The sequence below is a fragment of the Paroedura picta genome, chromosome 3, assembly GCF_049243985.1.
Source record: "Paroedura picta isolate Pp20150507F chromosome 3, Ppicta_v3.0, whole genome shotgun sequence".
Lineage (NCBI taxonomy): Eukaryota > Metazoa > Chordata > Lepidosauria > Squamata > Gekkonidae > Paroedura > Paroedura picta.
The window spans coordinates 167,518,009-167,525,192 of record NC_135371.1 but is presented as its reverse complement, the minus strand read 5'-3'; the positions used below and the strand labels follow the sequence as shown (position 1 = coordinate 167,525,192).

The window sequence follows — 7,184 nt, the reverse complement described above, 5'->3', positions numbered from 1 at the left end:
TTGAGAGACAGGGAAACAAAATTATACATTGCTCGAGGCTTTAGATCCAAAGTCTACCTGTGCCATTGTGAGGAACCCTACGGCTAATGTTGGAGGAGACATCCAGTTGGAGACAGCTGCATGGTGCATGGTGGCTCCTTGGGATGAAGAAGCCCCTTCCGTTTATTTATTTTTCTTATTAAGCTGGTCGTTTTGAGCAGAGGTGAAAACCCTGCTGTATTGAACCAACGATCTGTCTCGGCCGCCGTCTTGTTTCACACAGTGGCCAACCAAGGACCTTGGAGGGCCAACAATAAGGCCAAGGCCTTCTCCTGTTGTTGCCTCCTGATATTCTGAAATTGCCTCTAAATGTGGAGGTTCCCTTAGTGGGAAACAAGGAAGGTTAGCCCCTTGGCTTCCTGTAAGTATGAAACTAAAATTCTATTTATGCTTATGTGGAGATAAAGTCTGTACCTAGTACCCCCCCATGAGCCCCTCCACAATACACAAACCCTAAAAGGTTTCCACCCTAGAAATCCTTCTCCCCCTCTTCTGGAACAGTCGGACTGCAGATAAGCCAGACCCCCTGCCTATCGCCAACTTGGAGTTATGGGGGGATATTTCCTTGCATCAGGACTCCCCAACTCCCTCATTGTTGTGACGAAGGCCCTCCTTAGCTTTCCTGAAGGGAGAGGGACAGCACATAGTGGTTGCTAAACAACCACCTGAAGTCATCTCTTGGGGCTTCTAGAAGGAAACAGTTGCCTTGGCCCCAGCAGCCAGAGCAGAAGGTAACTAAGCACCAAAAGACCTCTTCAGACCCAGAGCTGGTATGCCAGGTTGGGAGGTTGTTGGGAAAGGAGATGGAGGATTATGTCTAATCAGAGTGTGGTGAAATGGTTGCAGCATCAGTCTTGGTTAGGGTTTCCACCTCTGAGTTGGGAAATCCCTGGTGATTTGTGGGTGAAACTTGGGAAGGGCAGGGTTTGGGGAGGGAAGTAGGGATGCCACCTTACCCTGGAATTACAGATGATCTTCAAACTACAGAGATCAGTTTCCCCGGAGAATCATAGAGTTGGAAGGGAGCTCCTGGGTCATCTAGTCCAACCCCCTGCACTATGCAGGACACTCACAACTCTATTGCTCATCCACTGTCACCTGCCACCCCCTTGAGCCTTCACAGAATCAGCCTCTCCGTCAGATGGCTCTCCAACCTCTGCTTAAAAATCTCTCAGGATGGAGAACCCACCACCTCCCGAGGAAGCCTGTTCCACTGAGAAACCACTCCACAACCACTGAGAAAACAAATGCTTTGTAATTCAAGGATGAGAACTGGAACCTGGGGAGATTTGCGTTCAAATCCCCACTTATCTTCCCGGGCCACCTTGGGACTGTCTGTCTAGCCTACTTCACGGGGTCATTTTGGGGCTATAATGTAGGGGAGAATCTTGTACGCTGGAGTTTCTTAAAGGAAAAATGGGATAAACAAAGATTGTCACCTGATCACAGTTCTAAGTACCATTCTAAGCACGACAGGAGTTTAAGCTGCTTCAAGTGACATGTTCCTTTTGTTCTGAGACTGATTCTTCTAAACACTCTGAATGATGAAGCAACGTAGGGGAAGAACTGCCAAAGGAGGGTGCCGATTGGCTAGTTCCAGTTCTGTCACGAACCTGTTCCCACATGTCCCTGAAGTAGTTTGCAACTCTTTGGAAACTGTTTCTTTTAAGAGAGGGAGGAAGGGAACCAGTTACTGAATACATGGCACTGGACGTTTTTTGGGGAAAGATAACTGTCGTTCAATGCATGGGGAGTCCTGACAGCCAAACCATTACTTGATTCACTGGTTTGTACATGCCAGCTGGGAAGGAATCTGGGTTCAGGCTGCGGGAAAAAATGCTGGGATTTCTGGACTAAACTTGGTCCTAGGTCCCTCCAAAAAAGTAGTACTGCAGAGTAACATAGCATTTGAAAGTCATGTCATGCGCTGTTACTCACAGTGCTGTGAATGAGGTACAGATCCAGACTCAAAGTGCTTTGAAGTTTAAAAGAGAGATAAAATGTACTGGAAAGATTATTTATGAAATATATTATGTTCGTTTCAGTCTTTTTGCTGAAAAAGACTCTAAAGGCTTAAAAGGTAGTTACAAAAGCAGCACATTGCAAGCCTTTATGGCTAGGTAGTAGGCAGGACTACATGTCACACATCTGCAGATGTGGGCCTAAAAGTTGCTGCTTCCTTGCTTCAGCAAAGCACATGGAGCTTCTCTTCTTGAAGAAGCAGGAAGTGGGCAGGAACCCACCTTAAGCAAAGGAATTCCCAGGAGATGTGTGTGGAGTTTTCCTATTGCAATCTCAGCTTTAACCACTTGATGCCACCAGTGAGCAAACAGGTACAGCTCAGCTGCTTAAACAGCTTAACAACAAGCCTTCAAGGCTGACTTCACCAAATTACTGGCTGATTGCCATTCCAACACAAAAGAATCTGCCACCATTTGACGTCTTTCATATAGTGTCTGTCTTCTCGCCACGACAATTCCCTTCTGAGTTTCCAAGGATCACAGCCATGCGGGGAACGCTGCAAGCTCCTGCTGTCCACCCACTTGCCATGAAGCATGACTTGGTAGCCATGGCTCTGAAAATACTAGCCAGAAGACCGGGCTGCCGAGACGTATCCTGCGAGCGGAGCGCAGAGCCAGGCATATGGCGAGTCAAATGTGCATCCAGATGGCTCTGTGGTTACAGCATATGTGACTTGCTGCGCAAGTACTGAGCTCATAAATTATGAAAGAGAGAGCTGTAAATTGTGAATGAAGGGGCTAAGGACCCTTTCATGTACCTCCCTGCAGGAACTCCCTCTGGGAAATCAGTGGATATTTTTCTTGGCTCCGCTCTTCTACTGCCACAACTGCCTGGCTCTGACTGGTAAGTGACATTTTAAGCCCCCACCCCACCCCCGCTCTGGTGCACATTTTGTTTGCTGCCCTTCCCTTTAGCAAACCCTTGGATGGGGGAAAAAACTGAACGAGGGGGGTAGGAAATAGCTCCTAGGAATGCCAGTCCCCAGGTGGGACCTGGGTATCCCCTGGAACTATAGCTCATCTTCAGACAATAGAGATCAGCTCCCCTGGAGAAAATGGCTGCTTGGGAGGGTGGACCCCATAGCATTATGCTCCAATGAGGCCCCTCCCTGTCCCAAATCCCACCCACTCCAGGCTCCACCCCCAAAGTCTCCAGGTGTTTCCCAACCAAGAGCTGGCAATCTGACTTTGTGATTACCAGAAGAGACAGCCTGAAGTTAGAAGGGGCTGATGGGAAGGAGGTGTCCCTTTGATTGGCTCTCGTGCTGCAATTGGCGCTCAGCACACCCAGTCAGAGAGGTGGCTAGGGTGGGGCCCTGTGATCGCAGCAAAGATCAGCCAATCAACACGCTGGTTTCTTTTGTAGCTTGGGTTCTCCAGTCTTCCACATGCAGCCAGCTGGCTGACCCTGGGCTAGAACCAGTCCTTTTGGAGCTGTTCTCACTAAGCAGTTCTGTCAGGTCTCTCTCACCCTCATTTACCTCACAGGGTGCCTGCTATGGGGTGAGGAAGGGAAGGTGAATATAAGCGGCTTGAGATTCCTTTGGGTAGAGAAAAGTGGCATATAAGAACCAACTCTTTTTCTTCTTCAGTACTCTCAGAGCTCTTTCAGCCTCACCGTCCTCACAGGGTGTCTGTTGTGGGGAGAGGAAAGGGAAGGCGACTGTAAGCCGCTTTGAGACTCCTTCAGGTAGAGAAAAGCAGCATATAAGAACCAACTCTTCTTCTTCTTCAGTAATATCAGGGCTCTCTCACAGGATGTCTGTTGTGGGGAGAGGAAACGGAAGGTGACTGTAATCCGCTTTGAGACTCCTTCGGGTAGAGAAAAGCGGCATATAAGAACCAGCTCTTCTTCTTCAGTAATATCAGGGTTCTCTCAGCCTCCCCTCCCTCACAGGGTGCCTGTTGTGGGGAGAGGAAAGGGAAGGCGATTGTAAGCCATTTTGAGACTCCTTCGGGTAGAGAAAAGCAGCATATAAGAACCAACTCTTCTTCAGTAATATCAGGGCTCTCTCACAGGATGTCTGTTGTGGGGAGAGGAAACGGAAGGTGACTGTAATCCGCTTTGAGACTCCTTTGGGTAGAGAAAAGCGGCATATAAGAACCAGCTCTTCTTCTTCAGTAATATCAGGGTTCTCTCAGCCTCCCCTCCCTCACAGGGTGCCTGTTGTGGGGAGAGGAAAGGGAAGGCGATTGTAAGCCATTTTGAGACTCCTTCGGGTAGAGAAAAGCAGCATATAAGAACCAACTCTTCTTCAGTAATATCAGGGCTCTCTCACAGGATGTCTGTTGTGGGGAGAGGAAACGGAAGGTGACTGTAATCCGCTTTGAGACTCCTTTGGGTAGAGAAAAGCGGCATATAAGAACCAGCTCTTCTTCTTCAGTAATATCAGGGTTCTCTCAGCCTCCCCTCCCTCACAGGGTGCCTGTTGTGGGGAGAGGAAAGGGAAGGCGATTGTAAGCCATTTTGAGACTCCTTCGGGTAGAGAAAAGCAGCATATAAGAACCAACTCTTCTTCAGTAATATCAGGGCTCTCTCACAGGATGTCTGTTGTGGGGAGAGGAAACGGAAGGTGACTGTAATCCGCTTTGAGACTCCTTTGGGTAGAGAAAAGCGGCATATAAGAACCAGCTCTTCTTCTTCAGTAATATCAGGGTTCTCTCAGCCTCCCCTCCCTCACAGGGTGCCTGTTGTGGGGAGAGGAAAGGGAAGGCGATTGTAAGCCATTTTGAGACTCCTTCGGGTAGAGAAAAGCAGCATATAAGAACCAACTCTTCTTCAGTAATATCAGGGCTCTCTCACAGGATGTCTGTTGTGGGGAGAGGAAACGGAAGGTGACTGTAATCCGCTTTGAGACTCCTTTGGGTAGAGAAAAGCGGCATATAAGAACCAGCTCTTCTTCTTCAGTAATATCAGGGTTCTCTCAGCCTCCCCTCCCTCACAGGGTGCCTGTTGTGGGGAGAGGAAAGGGAAGGCGATTGTAAGCCATTTTGAGACTCCTTCGGGTAGAGAAAAGCAGCATATAAGAACCAACTCTTCTTCAGTAATATCAGGGCTCTCTCACAGGATGTCTGTTGTGGGGAGAGGAAACGGAAGGTGACTGTAATCCGCTTTGAGACTCCTTTGGGTAGAGAAAAGCGGCATATAAGAACCAGCTCTTCTTCTTCAGTAATATCAGGGTTCTCTCAGCCTCCCCTCCCTCACAGGGTGCCTGTTGTGGGGAGAGGAAAGGGAAGGCGATTGTAAGCTAATTTGAGATTCCTTCAGGCAGTGAAAAGTGGGGTATAAAGACCAACTCTTCTTCTTCTGTTTCATTTCTGCCCTCTGACCTATTCTCCACCTACCAGGTTGAGGGTTATGAGGAGAGATGTAAGGAGTCAGTGAAAAAAGATCTGAGTCTGGGCGGGGGGAGGTCCAGGGGGTGGGGTGGGGGGCAGCTTACTTTGATGACATAAGTGCCTTGAGTTCCAGGGTTTACAAGCCTGGAACATTTTGATGCTTCCTCCAAAGGTCTCCCCTCCAATCCATATCTTCTTAACAGGTTCCCTCCCCGAAATCTCGACCCAACCTGATCTCATTTGTTCATTTATTTTAAATATTTCTCTCCTGCCTCTCCTGCACGGGGTTTTTCAAATCGGGTTCTAAAAACGACGTTATAGCCAGACAATTTCGGCAACAGTCACCTCCAATACAGATCCTCATCAGTTTCCAAAAACTCTCCGAAAGAGTGGTTCTTACGCCCCCCCTCCCCACCTCACCAAAGGCCCATGAATGTCGTATTGCTACGTATTTCTTCAGCCAATTTCTTGGTGGCTGCTAGGTCCCGGAATGTGATTTGTCAAATAGCTGAAGACGCTTGCCTTTGTGCCTGGTGTTTAGGAGGGGCTGAGAACAATCTGCCTGGAGTGATTTTTCTAACCCAGCCTTTCTCAACTTTTTGAAACGCTTGGTTAGGAAAATAACCATGGGCAGGTGGTTTTAAAAACTTTTTAAAATGTCGGGAAACCCCTGAAACGTTCTTCGGGCTCGGAGAACCCCCAGAGGTGGTAAAAAAATTGAGAAATGCTGGATTTTCACCACCCGAGGACTGATAGCAGAGGGGAAGTGACTTCTTTGATCAGGCTTTTCAGCTTTCTGTCTCCTTCGGTCTTTTTTTCACTCCTTGTCTTCCTGACCTTTCCTTCAGCTTCCCTCCGTGTCTCCCGTCCAAACCATCTATCAGTATGAGAAGCCAGAAAAAGATATATATATATATATATATATCTTTGCTATATATATAGCCAGAGAGGGAGTGGGGAGGGAGGGAGGGAGAGATATAGCTACCGGCACAAGGGCTAAGGTCCATCTTTCTTTCTAGGTGTCAACTGGAAAGCCCTTCCTTCCAAACCAGGCTATTAAACATTAATGAAATGTTCAGAGCTGTGCCCGGATTCCTAGAAGACCCCTATTAACGGGGAGCTCCCATTTGAAAGGAAAAGTTCGCGGTGTCCAATTTGAGTCGAAACAGGAAGAGGAAAAGAGAAAAATACCAGCTTCCCCTCTGGATATGGTCTGCGAGAATCAGGCTTGCGCAGGTTTGCACAAGAGGCCACCAACAAAGGATGTGGTTCTTTGATGCAGGGCCGTTGGCTCATTCATCCCCTGGAGGAGAATGGGCGGCTTTCGCACCAGGTTTGATTTTGCCAGTTTTTTCAGCTCACCTGAAGGTTTGGGAAGGGTCAGCTTTGAAACAGGGCACTGGAAGAGAAACAGAACAAACGTCGATCGACAGAGGCTGGAGTCATTGCCTTTAACAGGTGCCGGCAAGGTAAGGAGCTGAAAGGGTTGGGTTTCCCTGGTATGGAGGTTTGCTGAGTGGCAATTTGAACCTGTTGAATGTCTCCCTGCCTTGACAGTCTGAAAGGGGAGCCCTGCCAGGAAACCGGGGGGAGGGGCAACCCCCAGTTGTACATTCGCACCTCTGCTGCTTTCTGGGATATACAGGAGGTAGGAAGTAGGGGAAATATATTGGCCTAAATCTGAGTACAGGCCTGAGTCACCTATTAAATGCTTTCACACCTCCTAAATAATGCATTTTTCATCTCTTGTGCAAGTGGATTTACCGTGGGCACTTCCGCACACAA

General features: G+C 48.3%; 1 long non-coding RNA gene across 1 annotated transcript; it reads left to right on the top strand.

The window, feature by feature from the left end:
* Positions 1–763: 763 nt before the first annotated feature.
* LOC143831390 (uncharacterized) lies at positions 764–6,840 on the top strand. Its single transcript, XR_013228869.1, has 3 exons — positions 764–809; positions 2,829–2,904; positions 6,419–6,840. It is a non-coding gene; the product is annotated as an uncharacterized LOC143831390 (long non-coding RNA).
* Positions 6,841–7,184: the final 344 nt, after the last annotated feature.